General features: G+C 48.5%; 1 protein-coding gene and 1 long non-coding RNA gene across 5 annotated transcripts in view; one reads left to right on the top strand and one right to left on the bottom strand.

Moving 5' to 3' along the window:
- SIRT5 (sirtuin 5) overlaps positions 1–5762 on the bottom strand; it is a 165147-nt gene extending 159385 nt beyond the window's left edge. Inside the window, exon 1 of one of the 4 annotated variants that reach the window (XM_086965094.1) lies at positions 5595–5762. The gene's annotated coding sequence lies outside the window, so the exon portion shown is untranslated. Of the gene's footprint in view, positions 1–5040; positions 5311–5594 lie in introns of those variants that run through there. The other 3 variants (XM_086965096.1, XM_086965093.1, XM_086965095.1) reach the window with 3 other exon arrangements.
- Positions 5762–18732, top strand: part of LOC147722558 (uncharacterized) — a 31272-nt gene continuing 18301 nt past the window's right edge. Inside the window, exon 1 of the long non-coding RNA XR_015310143.1 lies at positions 5762–5931. This is a non-coding gene — a long non-coding RNA (uncharacterized LOC147722558). The remainder of the gene's footprint in view (positions 5932–18732) is intronic.

Consider the following 18732-nt stretch of genomic DNA (forward strand, 5'->3'; position numbering starts at 1 on the left):
TAAAAAGATTTCGTTCTGTCCCTTGACAATTGCATTTTCCCGTTTTCCACGATCAGTCTGAACATCTGTATCATTGTAATTATTTTGTATATATTGAGTTTCGTTCCACATGTATTCTTGCTTCCACAGCTGAGACACATTTTGCATCTGAATTGTAAATAAAGGCCGTAGGGCCGCGCGTGTACTTCCTTCTGGTTAGTAGGTCTTGACGCTAGGTTAAAGACCGTCGGTTCCTGGGAACTCCTAGGGATTGACTACTGCTACACAGAACGAAGTGCGTCAAGAAACGTTGCGGACGGTTATAGGGGATGGCGTTTTCAAAGCTGATGGACTTGGAAGAAGCTCAAGCGCAAAGGTTCAAGCTACAACAACTTAGTCGTACCAAATGTTTTATGTTTCAAATATTCATATTGCTTTTGACTGTTTCTGCACTATTGGCGGGTGGGGTGTATTACATGATGTCGTACTTCTTACCTTCTGTCCTACCTACTCCTACTTCTGACCCTAAACTTACCTCCACAGCATCTCCTCATTCTTTCCATATCTTACCCGAACACGAGCAGGCTAGACGTGCAGAATTCCGCAATAATTCCTTTATTCAGCTCCTTCACCAGCACCAGTTAGTGGTTAACACTACTAATTGTTGGGTGTGTGGGTTGATGCCACATACCACGGATAAGGGAATTCCATATCTGGTTTTACCGTATAGTTCCCAGGGGTCCGCTCGAGCATTTCAAACAATGTTTCGAAGCGCACTAGATTCTTACCCCAGTCGAGAGCCACGTTCTCCCTACTTTGGCCCTGGCTCGTATCACAAGCCTTTGTCTATAGCGATAGAAGACTTAGATAGAGATATCTATGAGCCGTCGCTCATTCCGGAGGAAGAGGTACAAGCCTATAGGGTCCTGAGTAAGGTCGAGTATAGTGCGCTCACGAGTGATAAACAGCTTAAAAGCTCGCCTCCAATATGGGTCGTACCCCACATTGGTAATTTTTGTCTAATGGGTCGTGGCCGAAGATCGAAAGCCCGACTTGGAGAGAGTGCTTGCACCGAGAATTACATTCTGCCGATGGTCTCGTCCCCTGTGTTTTTGGCTGCCAAGGGTACATACTTTGTCTGTCATGATCGTGCGTATGCATGGTTGCCCTCCGACTTTGTGGGCTCATGTTTTATCGCAAATCTGTTGCCTCCGACGTTCACTGTAGACGCAGACTATCACAAAACTAGAGTTGTGAGAGGCGTAATTAGCGAAGAGGATACTGCCGGTCAAGAGGCAGGAGACTTTTTCAAGGGTTTCCTCCCGTTTTGGGGGCCTATGGTTAATAGTAGGAACCTGAGACAGTTGACTCGAGTGGTAGAATCGACAGCTAATATTACTGCCAGTGCCCTTGGTAATATCACCACAGAACTTCAGGCGGATAGACTTATGACGTTACAAAACCGTATGGTTTTAGACGTGATCTTAGCAGATCGAGGTGGGGTATGTAAGGTGATCCATTCGAGCTGCTGTATTTTCATTCCAGATAACGCTCCGACTGTCTATCAAGCCATCTCAAAGTTGCATAAAATCTCTGAATCCATACACGTGGATGTAGGGGATTGGACGCTACTTGGGTCGTTTTGGGGCCTGATGTCGACTTGTGGTTGGAAGATTCTGATGATTATCGGAGTTGTTGTGGTGTTCCTGTTCACGTGTTGCCTTTGTGTGCAGTGTGGTCCTGCCTTATGTGGCCTCTGTGCTACAACGTGTATAAGACAGCCACCTGTTACCAAGGGGACTCGGTTGGACAGAGCTATGCTGCAGCAACATCTAGATGGTCTGATGAATATCGAGTATGATTCCGACTAGTGCTTGCCTACATGAGGGCAAAAGGAGCGTCTGAGGTTCCGTGACGATTGTAAGTGGTGTTTTCGACTCGCACGAATATGGTCGAGTCTGATATCTATGAACCGCAAATGACGAGTTTAGTGGGTGTGCGCAGTTTCGCTGTGCTAACCTAAACCGTTCGTCTGTTACGTGGGTTTTTCTATCTGTACCCACGGGTTCCATCTTGGATACGGCATCCATTTTGTTTCTTGCCCTCAAGTAGCCAGCGAACGGACGCTGTCCGCTTCGCGACCCTTGGATTCCCAAGATATCAGCGGAAGACACATGTCCTTTTGGAAATGTCTTTATGATGAGGGGGATGATACTGTAAGGCAGATGGCCCCGCTCGAGGCTCATCTTGCCGTGCCGGTTCATTGTTTCAGCCGTGCATCCCATTAGGCACGTCCCTTTGATGCCTGTAGCTCGTGTTTCCCGATACCTCCCCTTTTACACCCTTTTCCAATCTCCCCACTGTTTCCATCTTCCTCTGCACCTGTCTTTGTTCCTTCTTCGATCTGTTTTACTACTGATTGGAATGTACTAATGGTGGGAAGATGGGCTTTTACAGTTGGGAACCGCCAAATGTTTCCGCACTTATGTTCCGGACCCTGAATGTATCAAAGTGACCAAAGCGACCCCTCTTGGGGATAATTATGGGAACCGAGTTGTAAACCTTTGTGTACCATGCAACCTTATGGGAGAAATTTGTATAAAAGGAGTGATCCACAGTAGCAATTTGAAGCAGTCTCCCCGAACTACACTCGTTGTACTTCCTGTGACTTCTGTGTTTCCCTGCAGTAAATAAACCCTGAATCTTTGACGCCGAAGGAAGTGTCCCGTGACTCTGTCATTCGTACGCCGGAGCAGGTTACCCACGAAGGTTTCAGGTGTTGTCCCCTGACACCGCTGGGTCCTAAATAACCCAGTCCTTCAAGCCTTTGTGAATTGCTGCTGGAAACAAGTGGCTACAGAGGCAGGGAGCTGTGACCGACTCTCACGACCGGCCCGGTGTCCTGTAGGCACCGCACCAAGCAACGTCTGCCTCGAACAACGCAAGCTCTGCGCTCACCGACTCAGTCAACGAGCCGTAGCCTGCACCGCGACTGGAAGGACACTGCGACGTGCAATGCCTTGCTACACCGAATCGAACTGGTCTGACCGACGCGGTCCCTGCTTTTGACTTCGAGTCCTGTGAGCGCACCGGATTTGGGCACCGCCTCGCACGCTTTGCGATGCACCGCTGTCCGGACTGATCGGCGTCAGCTCCCGAACTCTGGCTCGTTTGCCGCACCGAAGCACCGTCTCACCCTGCAACGCAAGCCTTGGATCCACCGACTCAACGGGCCGCTGCCTGCACCGCATCGAGGGACAACGTGTCCTGCAACACTTCCTATCTGCACCGCGACGATCACCGGAACTGGCTTGCACACCCGTGCCGGCCGCCCCAAGTAAAATGTACTGGGACTGAGTCTGTTGACCACTGAGTGGGCCCATACTGGCACGGTCCGCTGGATTTGCTAGACTGTTATTTTTAACAACGCTGTATCCCGTCTGGGCTACCGACTCGCACCGAACCTTGATTTAAGCCTTTTTAACTAGAACTCTTGAAAGCCAATAGTACTGTGGATTCTTTTTGTCGTTTATTGCTCTTGTGGTAACTCTATAAAGTATAACTTATTTTTTATATAAAACCTGTGTGGTGTCCATTTGTAGTGTTGTCACTGGGTTACTGTATGTGGTCATAAATGCTTAACTTACACCGCCTCTGAAATAAGCCTTGACTGCTTGCGCCACACCGCCTAGAGGGTGAGCAGGGGTTATTTTGGGAGTGTAATCCCCTTTACTCTGACTAGAGGAGAGGGTCCCTATTTGTCACAAGTACCTACCTGTGCCAACTAGAGACCTCCAATTCTAACAAACAGGGAAAAAAGCGAGATGATAATCCTGGGGAATCGGTCTCCCCATGACCTTATTACAATGTGGCCGACCACTCTGGGCCCGTCCCTATCCCCAAGACTTAGTTAAAAAGCCTGGGTGTCCTTTAGTCTGGCTGGTTTCTCCTTTATCTGCTGCTACCAGCACTGGGATGCCTTCGGGTAGCAATGCGCTTTATAAATGTATATTTCAAATATGTCAATGAACGAAGATGTTCTACTGGAAACCACAAGTTGCAGAGCGCTAAAAGAAGTGTTACAAGTAGAATAAAAAATAATTAGGTTTTAGAAATGACACTTCTTACTGCTGTTCAATACCAAGTTTATTTGATGCAACAAATTCTATAACATAAATTAAAATGCAGTTTTATCTAGAGAAATGAAATAACTCGGAAATCTTACGTTTGTTCCAGAATTTACCTCCAAATGATTAAGCCAAAGTTTTAGTATGTACATTCTTTTTTAAAAGCTTTTGAGCTATGCAACATTTTTGCTCCAGAAATCCTTTTTAAGTTTTTAAGAATGCATTATTTGTTAATGCACTGTGTGCTTTATTTGTTTTAAAAGTTAACATCAAAGCAAATAAAAATCAAAACAGAAATGATTGCGCCCCAGGGCTCGGAAAAAAATAATAAGTATGCGGGCACCACGTTGTGTTTTAAGCAGCACCGAAGGTAATAGGTGCTGACTCTAAATAATGTTGAAGAAAGAGTACTGTTGCTTATTGGAACAACACTGTGAAGATGCTGAAATGCTATATTTAGTTATCTTTGTCGTTTGCGTGTTGTCAACGCTCCTAACAAAACGACTACAGTTATGTTTTTAAATGTTATAAGCAGCACCAAGACATAGGAGGCGTTCTGACACTTCATAAAGCAATAACAAAAAAGTTAATCCAAACAACGGAACAAGCAAGAGCCCCATCACTATGCATGCCACCACTACTGATTTGAAATAGCATTATTGTAACTTTTTTTCGGGGGGTGTTTACAATTATATCCGTTTTGCTTCCTGTCACACACACTCCGGAACAGGCAGCCTTCAACAGCTGACAAATGGATATACCCAAATTTTAAAGCTACTCTACGGGCCCATTTCAAGAGTTATAATTCTGCACTCCATCGGCATGGGTCACACTTGATCAGTGCATTTTAGCAACCTCGGTAGTGGTCTCCCGTTAGAAGAGAGCTGACTTTTTCCTGCATCATTAAAACTCCAAGAGGAGCACGATCACCCACCTGCACAGATGAAAACACTCCGAGTTCTGTCTGCTACAGGCTGCTCTCGTCTTCCCTCTATGTTTATACTAAGTGCATGGCTGCATGGCACTAAAGAGAGGAGGGGGCCTGGTCTCTTATAGTGGATGCGCCATCTACTGGCAACTAGTGTGCAAAGCAGACAGGACAATACATTAGATTAAAAACCCCAAACAGGCTGCTCTGTTTGTTTGTGAATCTTTATATAGTTTTAAAGCATGTTTTTTGCCAAAATATTTTTTATTGATAAGTGGGTCGACTAACTGGCAAGGTCACACTTGTTACGGTAGTGGCCATCTTGGACTGTAGTATGTTGGTTTGGGATAGGAGACGAGTGCCAGGAGCCGCATTCTTTTTTTTTTTTTAGAAAATAGCTAGCTGTACACTGGATTTTTCACAGCTGCAATTTGTTGCTAAAATGTTAAGAAAGTTGCAACTATACACTGATCATAAAATGGAGCACTTCATGAATGACAGATGAAAGGATAACATTCTACATCTTTAAATTATTTCATCTGAAAAAAAAGCCTTCTAACCTCGTCTTTGTAAAAGAGGTGAAGTAAACGAAAGTAAGCTTGCCGTTTTGGCTGTCGTTTCAGTTCTATAGTTCATGCCCGTTCTCCCCCGACCATTTCCTTGTTCCGACGTCACAGTAACTCTCTGGGGGCGGTACAGTTCAGTAGGGGGAAATGACGCCATGGTTCAAAGGTGATTGGTGGCAGAGTAAGCACTTGTATGTACCAGAGACGGCAACATGGCGGACCACGAAACAGAGTTTAACAGTGATGATGAGGCTCCCGAGCAGGTCACTTTTCAACAGGGCCGGGAGGAGGCGGCGGAGAATCAGAAGAGAGCGACACAAGCTTTGCAGAGGTGATTGGCGGCTCCATTGTCCGGGGAATAGGTTCTCATCTTGGTCTTTTTAGTTGTCCTCGCTGAGAGCATGGCAAGTCCTTGTGGTTAGCTTACAGTTAAGTCCAGGTACTTTGCATATTACTAGATGCTCTGTAGCCCGTGCCTCTATTATTACATAGTTATTGTTCACTGGGTGGTAGTAGCTTAGAACACAACGCATTGTTTTGGATGATTGTATATACATGCTCACCTATATAAGAACGCCTTTCTCCCATTTTGCTGCAATACGTCGCTTAGTTTTCCTAGTTGGTAAAACACATTAATAATACAATGTAATCGCAGCACTCCACCCCCTCATACCCCCTTCCAGTCGTTACATACAAACTTGTGTATCATACCTAGATTGCATCCCAAATCCTGTGAACCTCCAGATTTAGGTGTCTAGATTTGTATTGAGTTGATAGAGCGCGCAGGTCACCCAGCTAGGAAATTTTACTAATACTCACCTGGGCCCATACTTTCAAACTACACACCTTAACTTTATTCAGGTAACTCACGCTCTACTATCAGTATATTTTGTGATTCTTTACCTCTAATTCCTATATCTATAACCTAGCAATGTAGATACTTTAAACACATTGGATCAGGGGGTTGAGTTTTGTAAATATGTAAATGTATGTATACTTGTAAAGCGCACTATCCCCTTTCGGGCATCCTGGCGCTGTATACCGCTGTGGAACCCTTCCTGGCTTTCCCTGTGAGATGCCCCTACTGGGCACACCCAAGGTGAAGCCAGGCATCCCAGCGCTTTCGGGGCCGTTGTGGCGATTAAGCAAGCAATTGCCCAGAGTTGCAGAGTGGGACCCATGATTAGAGTAGGCACCAAGGCGAGAATTATCGAGTCCGTGGACATTGAGCCCAAAACCCTGCCGCGTCGGGAATTGAACCCTGGTCCGGGGTCAGACCTCTGCATCAGGCCTGCCGCTTCTAACCAGTGAGTCACACCTCCAGTTTTTAAGTTAGGTACTCAAGATCATTCATAATATTTGTAAAATATGAAGTAACCACAGACTCTGGGTAGGTTCAAACTTTTATCTAATCATCTTCATCAACATATGTCATGAGCATAAGGTTAAAACAAACAAGACTATCTATAATCAAAATCATAAACAGCGTATAGCTATGAATAAGATAGAGTATGCAAATCATTCAGGAACTTAAAATAAAGGGAAGGTAGAAACAAAGGAACATGTCTTTCGCAATTTCAGATTGAAGGAGGGTAAAGAAATAGGAACATGCTAAACTCAAAGACTTTCGCAATTTCAAATGACAGTTTAAAGAAGAACTTATTGCAATTCGAGATTTTAATTTAGCTCAATACTATAGGGTAGGTAAGATTTTGGAACATACTATTAAATTCAGCTTATCTCCTAAAAGGGAGGGTGAGAAAAAGAACATATACTAAATAGGAAAACGATTTAGCATTGATTATAGGTGTGGAAAAATGGGAACATACTAATAAACAATAATACATAGAAATCTCATTCAAAAAGGGACGGGGAAAGAAAATGAACATATGCAATAAAGCTTTGCAAATTTTCAGGAATTTAGAAAAGGAAATGCAAATTAATTTATGAACACCCACACAGACTTTATATTTACCTAGGATAGAGTGAAGACCCACCCTGTCCACGGGTCAGTTGGAAAAGACGGGAAGAAACCCCAAGGACTTAGGTGCCAGTAGGCGAGCAGCTGCAGCTCATGGACAATCAGGACAGGATAACCCCAGGATTTGGATCAGGACCGGTTCACCAAAGGTTAAGATCAGCACCCGCAGCTTCGGTTACAACGCCTGCGCTACTCCCTCTCTGCAAGGATTCTGCCAATAACCCCGACTGGGTTATAAATTCTGTCAGCAAAGTGCTTCGCCAGCACTTTCACTTCCCAAAAACCCCGATTGGGTTCTTGAACCACCGAACAGAGTGCTTCGCAGCTCTCTGTTCTCAGTCACCTATTGAGTGCGTTGGGTCAGTGACAGTTCAGCTATGCGGACAAGTCGGACAATTTCTCTAGCTAGACCTACGCTAGTTATACTGTTTTTCGGGTCAATGTTCCATCCCCCCCAATGTTGCAAGTGTAAGGATCCCCAATTTTGATTGGACAAAGGAGGAGGACAGGTCATCACACCACCTATTTTCTAGACATTCTCAGGCTCTTTATTCAGATCCCGTACACGCCCCTTAAATTCCAGGTTCTCATGACATATGCCTTCGGTTAACAATGGTGAACATAACATCGTATTCAATTTGTAGTACAGTTCAGCTTCTTCTAGCTGGGTCGCAGTTCAGGTTCCCAGGAGCATCTCTTCAGTCAATCAGCTCTTTGGCTGGGATTCAAAGGTCACTGCTCTGGAGACTCGCGGATCTCGTGCAGACGCAGTCTCATTCAAGATGGAGTACAGCGTATTAGGACAGGCCAAGTTTCGAAATGTAACATGAAATGGAAAAGAAACAGTTTTAGAACACAGAATACATGATTTCACTGTATACCATGAATCTCTATACTACTCCCATTACTTTATAATAATCTATAGCATTAGGATTAAGCAAAACGAACAGCTTAGCGAAAGCAGCAATGCAAGCTTCAAGCAGGTGAGAACACAGAGCAGCCATCTTAGCTCTATTGCGCAAGTGCAAAAAGTTTCCCACCAAGACATTGAATACGTCACGTCACATGAGTATGACCGACGCATGCGCAGTCTAAATTCCCGCGTAGCAGCGGCCATTTTAGGTTGCAAGCGTATTAATATTAATAGACACATAAGCAAGCGTCTCTCTTGGGCCTCCTGCTGGACCTCGAGAAGCCATTTGACTCTGTGGAGTGGCGCTATCTCAGGGCAATGCTGGAGAAATACGACCTTGGAGACGATTATATCGACATGGTCGATTACTATATCAAAAACCTACCGTACGAGCCTGCACTGGTAGGCTGTTGTCTGAAGCTATCTGGGTACGAAGAGGAACTAGACAGTGTTGCCCCCTATCCCCATTGCTTTTTTCAATGGCCATGGAACCTCTAGCAGCACTATTGAGAACCCAGGGAGAGGAGTGGGGGATACCACTGGCGGATGGTTTGCATGCGGTCTCACTATATGCCGATGACTTGCTCCTATATGTTAGGGACCTGACTTGCCTGCCACAGTCCCTGTAGGATACTTTCAGAGCCTTTGAGGCCATGTCGGGACTTAGGGTCACTGGGCCAAATCAGGAGTATACTCCTTCAGCCCAGACGCTCAGAAGTGCGACATTCACATTAACGGCGGGAGACTCGCCTGGTACCCTACCACGTTCCGGTATCTAGGAATACACATTTACAGAACCCCTTCCGACATATTGGAGGGAAACCTAATACAAGCTATTTCCTCATTGCAAGCACAGATGGCCCTCTGGAAGACTCTTCCTCTGAACTCCCAGAGACGGAGGAGTGATGACGGAGGCTGCGTTGGAGAGGTGGGTGCGGGCTGATGTGGAAACACTGGCCAATTTGTATGCGGACGGTGTCCTGCTTCCCTTTGAGGATTTAGTCGGGGACGCAGGCCTACCGGCCGGGCAGTTTCTCCTCCATGCGTCCATAATACGCACACTTGCGCGGCCCTGGGGAGACATATCTGAAGAGCTACAAGCACACCACCTTCTGCAATTCCTCCATATTATGGGCAATGGCTCTCACGTAGTCCATTGGCTAGCGCAGGCTCTCCTGATGCGCACACACAATGCTCCACCCAACAGTTGCGGGACAAATGGGCGACGGGTAGGGCATGGACGGATAAAGAATGGGCAATGGTACTGGCTAGCCCAGTTAATATCCCGCGCAACACCCGCTTTAAAATCATGCAATTCTACATACTACACCGCGCGTATCTGTCACCAGACAAGATCAATAAATACTTCTCGGTTACTACAACTGCATGCCCAAGATGCTCCCTGGTTGGCGCGGACCTCCTGCATATGTTCTGGGCTGGCCCAATATACAGACATACTGGAACAAGGTGACAACCCCACTGACACAGAGCACTGGCGACGACCTGCCACACACATGGGAGGCCTGTGTTCTGGGACTGTACAAAAGGACTAAACTCAACAAAGTACCGGCCAGGTTCTGGAATTTGGGACTCGTTACGGCCAAACGATTGCTCACTAAACGCTGGAAAAATGTTGAACCCCCACATGCTAAACACTGGTATGCATCTTTTGATAACTGGGCGAAAGCGGAAAGCGCCGTACTTCACAGGGAGGAGACGGCAGGGCTGAGGAAATTCCCCATTACACAGCTCTGGGATGATACCCTGAAGTCCTTCCAGCAGGCGAGTTTGGAACAGGGAATCACTTCGATGGTGCCCCTTTTCGAGCCGGCCCTGGACAGTGGGTGGGTTGGAAAGCCCCATGCCCCGTCAATACCCCCACATTTCAGATGTGTGGAAGACATAACCTATACCTGTGCTGTGAGGTGCTGCTGCAGAGCCGTAGGACAACAACCGCCCAGAACCCCCCTCTCTTGACACCGGCACCCTGGTGCTGGTTAGACCTAGCTGAGCTACTCTTCCCCTCCCTGAGAGAGACCCGCACCCTACAGGATTTCTATCACTCCACACCTTGGCCCCGGAATCGGAAGCCTGCTCCCGCAGACCCACATTAACACCCTTCTCAATCCACTAGTTCTTCGCCCCCCTCTTTCTACCCTGTGTTATTTTTTCTTCAATATTCCCCCCCCCCACCCCCCACCTCATAATATTGGAGATTAACTTCTCTTTATTTTGTCCCATCTCCTTTTTAGGTTTCGCTGGGGGACGGAGCCGTTAGGCTCCTCCTCCAGAGAAATCTATTGAGTACAGTAAGGCACTCTGGAACACGCCCCCCGTCCCATTGGCTAGCTCCATAAATGGAGCCTAGCCATTGGACGAGGGGCCTGTCCATCAATGCCGGACCAGACACGGGGGCGTTCCCGAGATTCTTTGGCTTTTGCCGACGTCACGCGACGCCGGGAACGCCCCCGAGTCTCCTCCGGCCGGGCCGTGCTTGCTGCTGTCCTGCCTTGTGTCCCTCCTCCCGCCGTCCCCACGTTTCCCGCCTCCCTCCCGCCGTCCGTTCCTCTCGTGTCCTTTCCCGCCCCCCTCCCGCCCCCCCCCCGTGTCCTCGTAGGTGCTGCCGCCATTTTTTTTTATTTTTTTTTAATCCGCGGCTGCCCACGCCGCACTTGTGCCAATTTTCGTGCCTCAATTTTTGTGTCCTCTCCCGCCCCCTCCCGCCGTCCGTTCCTCTCCCGCCCCCCCCCCCCCCGGAAGTCTGCGCTGCTCCCGGCCGGGTGACAGCAGACTGGGAGCCCAGAGAGGAACTCCCGCAGCACCCGGGTGAAGCGAGGCGGGACTGGCCTGCAGCGCTGCCACCCCGGCCGCCTCACTTGGAAGGAGGAAGAAGCGGGCGAGGGTGGGGGGCTAACCGGACAGGAGCGGAGGGCCGTCTGAAAGTTAGCACTGGAGGAGCCTGGGAGAGGAGGAAGGAGCCGGCGCTTGAGGAACATGCTGCGGCCGCCGGGGAGCCAGGAAGCCGGCCGGGGCTCCATCCTCCTGCTGCTGGTGCTGGGCGTGCTGCCGCTGCACTGCCTGCTGGCTGACACCCCAGGTGAGTCCGTCCAGGGTCTGGTGGAGGTGGGGGTGCAGTACGGGCAGTGTCGTTGGAGCAAAGTGCGATAGAGCGCGAAGTGCTGCAAAGTGCTCACCGGGCATACAGCGCTAAGGGGCACCAGAGAAGGCGAGTGCTCGCTGTGCACTTGTCGAGGCTGTAGGATTGGGGGGCTAGTGCTGTAATGGGGCAGCGGCAAAGCACTGGGGGCAGATACAGTGTTAAAGGTGTACATGCGTTCTTGTAAGTGCAGTGCAGTAAGTGCCGGGTGCAAAGGGGTAGCGTGAATGCACAGTGTGTACAGTGTGTGTCTGCCCCATGGGGGTGCAAACAACGGCGGGTGTGATGCCCGGACCTGTTCTGTTTAATATCTCGGGGCAGGCGATATGTGTGAGGAGGCAGCGTGGGTTGTGGTCTAGTGAGAGCGGCACTTCAGCCCTGCACAGGCGGTGTATTGTTATGCTTTCGAAGTCAGCAGGGGCGTGCAGGAGACCGGGAGTTGCTGTGGGACAATGGCAGAGCAGAGCTGTGGATGGGCACTAAGGAATCCATGTATCTTTGATGCAACAGAAAAATGCACCAAATCCATTCTCTGAAATTGTTATTTTAACGTAGAAGCCTGCTTTTGTCGAGTTCGTTCTGTGATTCATGTGTTTGCTTTACTTGTTTCCACTAGAATGCTTCTTCAATGCGTTTATTTTTTTGCATCTCTGGGTAAAGTGGAAAGCCCGTCATTTAGCTAGTCACATGCGTATAACACTCCGTGCTGCAAGTGACGGGTTACACACCAGTTTCTCGCCTCCATCCCTCTCCCTCCCCCAGTGTGCGTGGACGTCAGCTGCGAAACTTTGTTGTATGTGCAAGGTCGTAATTAACAGGGCGAGTACTACAGTTTCCCCTGTCACTCCAGATGTGCTACTTGGGCGAAAGAATGACAGTTCATCTGAGTAATGTTTCCAGGGGAATTTGCACCCCCAAGGTTTATGTGGCCCACGAGCTTTCGTTTCGGAGATGTATATCAGATACGATCTAAACACCAGAAAATGATGTAATTCATTTAAAAAGTTGTTATTAATCAGCTACTAATTTAATGGAATGTCTAGTCACAAAAATGAAGCACCTGTACCCGGAATGGGTGCACATAGGCTCAGAAGCCGCCGCTCACAGAGCCTGACAGACACACAGAACCTTGCATGGCAGCAGGCATCAGTTGAGGGTCTTTGACAGACCATTCAAGAAGCACTGCTCGCCCCGGAAATACACGATGCAGACATGCTTTTTGCTACCTAATGGTCAATCAATAGGTAAAGAAGCCAAAGCACTTTTTTATTAATTCATATGCTGGCCACGTGACTCATTCCTCAATTCCCCTTTTTGTGAAATGATCTTGTCTCCTTATTTTACTGGATGTAAACGGGAGTACTACGATAATGTGCAGACGCAGACTGTTTTTTTTTTTTTAGAGCGGAGTATTTGCAGAATGTGAAAAGTACCATGCATACGTGAACCCACTATTGTTGCAAAGTCCCATCTCCATGTTTGGTTTTGCCAGGTGCTTATCTGAAGCCAGCTTGTATGATTCAGGGTTGTGTTTTTTATTTTTTATTTAAATCACCAGTTAATGGAGCAAACTGCCCCCTTGTGCCAATGTGTGTTCATTAGTTACATGAATTGTGTTCACGCGAACAGTGTTCCCAGCCCGTGGTTCATCCCCGGGCCCTTGAACGTGTTACTGTGTATTGTAACACAAGTGACACTTCCGGGCGGAAGCGTTCTTACAGTGTGGCGCTAAAATAGCACGTATGGACCTCATGCCAGGCGGCAGACACCCAGAGGGGCGAGAACACAGTTAAACTGTGTTATACTTTAAACAGTATCCATTTTGTCACTTGGAGTTCTGTCTACGAGCCCTTTTTTTGTATCACAGTATTTCTGGCAGGTGGGTTGTTTTTTTACCCTAACGAAAGAGCTGCGTTTGAACATGTTTGTGTAACGCCTGGGCTAACATTTGTTTTTCTTTTGGCTCGGCCTTTTTAGGTTTCGCTGGGGGACGGAGCCGTTAGGCTCCGCCTCCAGAGAAATCTATTGAGTGCTGTGTTGCTCGGGTGTTCACGCCGCCCTGGGCCCTGCATGCTCACGGAGGACGCTGCTGGTGCCGTCGTTCCCTGGTGTGCATGGGGAGGCGGCACCCGCTGCAGACACTGCGCCTTGTTAACATTTCTTTAGTTTGAGTCGTGGCGAGGCATGCTCCTTGCTTCAATTTGTTTGGGTTACATGAAGAACATTCGTCTATGGTGGATCATCATTCTATTTAAAAAACGTGGTTTACCCGTTTTGCTGCAAGCTATCTGTACAGAGAGAGTAGAAATCAGTCGGCAGCAATGTCTAATCTGAACGGTTTAGGTTCCACCTGATATTTTTTGACATTCCATCCCCTTACATTTAAAATAAAGAACACCGTGCTCCTTTTGAAAGAAGCAACATGGATTCGAAGCCTTATTGTAATGCACCTACTGCAGGAGTGGATTTGATTTAAAGGAGTGGGCGCTATTTGTGGGAAAACAAATCTGAAAACTACACATGTGTACCCGAGGGGCGGTCACCCAAAAGTGGTGTCCATTGAGATATTTCGTTTTTCAAGTTTACGTTCCCACTTTCTCCCTTGCAGGTCCTTTGTTTTGGGCCTCCATTAAAGAAAGCTCACTGTCTGCAAAATCATTTTACATACATATTTGGACCTGTTTCACTGCATGCCCTAAGCAGATGTGAGCTGCTAACACCTACCTGTATAGTGATTATTGATGTATCTGCTCTGGCTCTTACAATGTGATCTCCTTTTTGATAGCATTTCCCATTCGCCTGTCACACTCCAGCCCTGTTTTCGGTCCGTTTACTGTAATTTCCATAATGTGTAAAACGTTAACAAGCAGAGGAAACGCTCTGTGTGTGTGGCTCTGTGCATGTGTGTGGGGGGCTCTGTTGGTGTGTGTGGGTCTGTGTGTGTGTGTGGGTCTGTGAGTTTTTGTGTGCCATTTGCCAGAGATTAAACTATTGACATTGTAAATGACAATGCCATTTATTTATCTGTTTTCAAAACCAACACATAAATACAAATTTTGTCATTTACAATGCCAATAGCTCAAACTTTTCAAAAGGCGAAACCATTGCATTGTAAATGCTTGTCCTTGTTGGTTAAGTTCAAGTGTCATGGAAGTTTTCCATTTGACATGACTGTTACAAAGTTGATAATATTGTATTAGTAGCCAATGGCCGTCTGGCCCACAGCACTTGTGCCGCGACCTTATGATGGGTGGTACACTACATGCTAACTGCTGGGCGGGACCTGGGGTAGGCGCGCGACTGCCATCTCATCCCCGAATTCCAGACCATACTACTATCGACAACATGCAACCTCACACTCTCTGAAGCCTCGATTTCTTTTTATACTTCTCATTAGTTTTGCCGAGAGTAATGTGATATGTGTTCAATATCCCGTTGTGTATTATCATTACACTGAGCTGTCGCTGTGATGTTTTGAAGATTATGTGTGCCATTTTCTTTTGCTCATTGTACACTTGTGTACCGAAAATAAGTGCTGAAAATGAATAAAATATATTTAAAAAAAAAAAAGCAAGCGTCTCTCGGACGCTATCTGTTGGACCCGGCCCGTTGGGCAGGTTCACCCCTAGACTTTTTGCTTTTTCCTAGCTTGTTTATGGAACCTGGTGTTGGTGATTTTAGGCCTCTGCACACTTTTTCACTGTGGTACAGTGTAAAGTGCTTGAGCTCTCTGTGAATGTGTGGTGAGTGACCTGCCCTCCCATAGGAATAAATGGGGAATATGTATGCCCATGGTAGTTCCTGATGCATGGGGAGTGCAGGGGCGAGTTTGGTATGAGCGAACTCGTGAGAATGAATGCTGCAAAATGATGTATGCGGCATGACTGTGTCTAGTCTAGAAGTACTACTTTTGGAAGTTGGCATATTTGTGTAAGTTGGTGCTAGCGTGTGATTGGCTGGTGAGCCTGGCCCAGAGTGCCTGGGCCTGCTTGTGGATTGACTGTCTGGTTTGAGGATGACAGGGGCTAGAGAGCCCAGGAGGTTGTCTGAAGTCAGCCCATGGATGAAAGGCAGCATCTGCTGCCAAGGAAGTGGGAGGAGATTAGCACCTGATAGTGAAGGGCTGTTCCTGTGTAACTACAAAGCTGGCTCCACCTCCCGCTGGGCGACTGACACCTCTGTCCCTGATACTGAAGGGGACTTCCCTCTAAACCAGTCCCGCTGGTTCTCACACTGCCTGCTTCAAAGGACTTCAAAGGACTTCAAAGGATTTTCTGTGTATAAGAAGGGGCTGTGCCCCCTTCCAAAATGTTCTTGTTTCTGACTTGAATCTGCCAGGGGCATGCTGCTGCTGGGGCTCAGGGGAATCCCTGGGCCCTGCCCATCCCCTGGACCTCTGACGGATGCCTGGAGGACTTCTGCAGGGACCTCTCTGCCTTGCCTAGGCTGAGGGGGGACTTTGCTGGACTTTCTGCCCCCCTAAGCACCTGGAAGTGCTTTTTCTGTGCTGTAGCGCTTGGGAGCGCTGGATTTGTCCTTTATAGCGCTGAGAGCGCTTCATTTCCTGCCCATGGCGCTTTGGTTGCACTTCTAGTGCTGGAGCGCTTTGTGTGCCTCTATAGCGCTTGGAAGCGCGTGGCTGCTGGAGGCCGGCTGCGGATCGGCGCGGGAGCCCACTCCGCTTATTTTTCAGATTTTTGGATTTGCCCAGTTCTTTATTTTAATTGGCGAGTGCCCACCTCGCGATTCCTGCCCGCCTGCCTGCCTAGCGAGGGCCGCCGCGCTGCCCGCGGCGACCCGGAAGTACCTGGCCGGCCGGCCGGCCGGCCAATCTCAGCGTGGCCGGCCGGAAGTCCCGCCCCCGCAGCCCGGGTGCCGAGAAGCGATCACCGCCGGGCCCGGGGAGAAGAGAAGCATGGCGGCCGTTATGGGGCTCCCGTGACTTGAGGGAGCCCCGGAGAAGGAGGAGGAGGCGCGCCTGGAGGAGCTGTAGCGGCGGGGGCGCGAGGCACATTGTCGGTGCCTGCCCCCACCGCGAGCGAAGGAGAGCCCCGCCCGCTGCCGGTGAAGTGACCCGGTCCCAGGGAGGGAGACCGGGCGAAGGAGAGCCCCCGCTGAGAACAGCCCGGTGAGTCAAGAGGGCTTGGGGGGCTCCGTGATGTTGCTGGCGGTGACTGGAGGCTTCGTGTTGGTGCCGGTTTAGAGGCACTGCTTCAGGGCGGCCCCGGATGGCAGCGGGCCGCCCCAACGGTGTGTAGAGCCTGAGACGGCTCTGGGGGCATTATTTGAGAGCCCGAGAGGCTCCGTAGGGGCACATGATGGCACCAGTGTACTACCTAGGATGTTCAGGGTAGTTAGGGCGGCCCCGAATGGCAGTGGGTCGCCCCACCATTCTCGGGCCCAGATGGCTCCAACGAGGGGGCAGAAGAGCAAGAGGGCTCGGGGCATATCGGGGCAGATTGTCGTTGCTCGTCCCCAGAGGGTCCAGTTGTGTCTAAAGCCACGAGGGCGTCAAGGGCGGCCCCGGTTGGCAGTGGGTCGCCCCAACGCTTGGAGAGTCCAGGGAGGCTCCAGGGGGCATGTTGCTTTAGAGCTAGTATGGCTCCCACGTTTGACCAGTGTTGGCCAGAGCCTGTGTGGCTCCAACGTGCGCAGTGTTTATTTTAGAGCCTGTGTGGCTCAGGTGGCGCAGATTGTTCTAGGGGCTACTGAGAGCCCTGCCACAGCTTGTTAGTACACAGTTGCCCAGCACTTTGTGGGCAGCTGCCACGTTTAGGCTTTTTTGTACTTTTGAAACTGGCGCTGCATGGCAGCGCACCCTGACTTTGGACCCAGGGCATCTTTGCCCCACCAGGCCAGTTGGCCCAGGGACTGCCACAGGTAGTGGCTTATGTAGGGTTGGCGCAATGTGATTTCTATGCTTTTTAATAGTTATTGCTAATGTGAGTTTTTGCGCTATTGATTTATTATGCACCTCTGAATGTGTTACTGCATCATGTGTCTTTCTTTCCATGCGCCGCACCTCTGAATGTTTAGTCATCATGTGTTCTTCTTTTCTACTCCTCTGAATGTAGGTTTATTGCATCATGAGTAATGTATTCTTTCTTAGACCCCTAAATGCTGTGTGATACTTAGGTGGTTCTGCTTTCTTAGTACAGGTGGTCCTAGTAAGGTCCTGGTTCCTGTTACCAGTGGTTACTGGTTATCTTTTGATTATTATTTTATGTTACCTTTATTCTTTATTCTAGAAGTGACTTTATATTCTACACTGTATCTAGAAGTACTATATCTGATTCTGACAGGCGCCCATGTGGCCCTGTCTGGTGTACATAATCCCTGTGAATATTGCCCGTGCCAGTTGGCACCACGTATATGTGTGATTTTATCTGATGTGTTTTTACAATACAAAAGTTATTTTTATAATAACCTTGTGTGGAGTCTCTTTTGTGGTGTGCCTAGTATGTTGTTGCTGTTGTGCGCTGGCGCAAATGCTTTACACATTGCCTCCGAGTTTAGCCTTACTGCTTGAGCCAAGCTACCAAGGGGGTGAGCAGAGGTTATCTTGGAGTGTGACTTCCTTGCCCTGGCTAGAATGGTGGTTTCTGCCTGGCTTTGGCGTCAGCCTTAGCCTACCAGAAATAGCCAGTTCTAACACTATCTATAACGATTCATATTGAGAATAGTGGGGATATGGAGGAGGGTTAGTTTAGGGGCGCATTGTGTTGGTGAGCCAGTATGATGATGATGATGATAGCAATTGATAGTGTCTACTCCAAGTGGTGACCCAGCACTCGGCAGCAAAGATCAGAGGATGAACAGCAGAGGATTAGGCCTGCACAAAAATCTAGGTTTTAATTTTTTTCTTAAACATTGCAGCATCACTCACTATACGCAGCTCCAGAGAACTGTTGAGTTCTGAGTTCTTGACCCACACGCTGCCTCCCAGAGAAGTGTGTCACTGCTCACCCTCTCTACCATGAGAGTCCAGTATGGAAAGAGTTGCACTTGGCCCTTTTTGCTGAGCCTTTTTAGGTTTCGACCTGGTGAGGGCACGCAGTGCCCCTCCCAGATCGAAAACTTT

This window comes from Lissotriton vulgaris, chromosome 4_1 (assembly GCF_964263255.1).
Source record: "Lissotriton vulgaris chromosome 4_1, aLisVul1.2, whole genome shotgun sequence".
In the NCBI taxonomy this organism is placed as follows: Eukaryota; Metazoa; Chordata; class Amphibia; order Caudata; family Salamandridae; genus Lissotriton; species Lissotriton vulgaris.